We start from the raw sequence: 746 nt of genomic DNA, 5'->3' as shown, positions 1-746 counted from the left end.
TCAATTCTATGCGCAAAAGAATTAGCGTCCAAATTTTACGTACGGAGTCGAATTCTCTCGCTTCCCAATGTAATAGAAACTCGAAATTTGGCACGGGCATTGATTATGTCATAAATAGGAAAAGTCAATGGGTCCTAACTCGATTATTCAATTCTATGCGCAAAAGAATTAGCGTCCAAATTTTACGTACGGAATCTAATTCTCTCACTTCGCAATGTCATAGAAACTTGAAATTTGACACGAGCATTGATTATGTCATAAATAGGAAAAGTTAATGGGTCCCAACTCGATTATTCAATTCTATGCGCAAAAGAATTAGCGTCCAAATTTTACGTACGGAATCTAATTCTCTCACTTCGCAATGTCATAGAAACTTGAAATTTGACACGAGCATTGATTATGTCATAAATAGGAAAAGTTAATGGGTCCCAACTCGATTATTCAATTCTATGCGCAAAAGAATTAGCGTCCAAATTTTACGTACGGAATCTAATTCTCTCACTTCGCAATGTCATAGAAACTTGAAATTTGACACGAGCATTGATTATGTCATAAATAGGAAAAGCTAATGGGTCCCAACTCGATTATTCAATTCTATGCGCCAAAGAATTAGCGTCCAAATTTTACGTACGGAATCTCATTTTCTCACTTCCCAATGTCATAGAAACGTGAAATTTGGCACGGGCATTGAATATGTCATAAATAGGAAAAGTTAATGGGTCCCAACTCGATTATTCAATTCTATG

Source organism: Eleutherodactylus coqui, chromosome 3, assembly GCF_035609145.1.
Source record: "Eleutherodactylus coqui strain aEleCoq1 chromosome 3, aEleCoq1.hap1, whole genome shotgun sequence".
Lineage (NCBI taxonomy): Eukaryota > Metazoa > Chordata > Amphibia > Anura > Eleutherodactylidae > Eleutherodactylus > Eleutherodactylus coqui.
The sequence above is the reverse complement of the archived record's forward strand: the minus strand, read 5'-3'. Positions refer to the sequence as shown.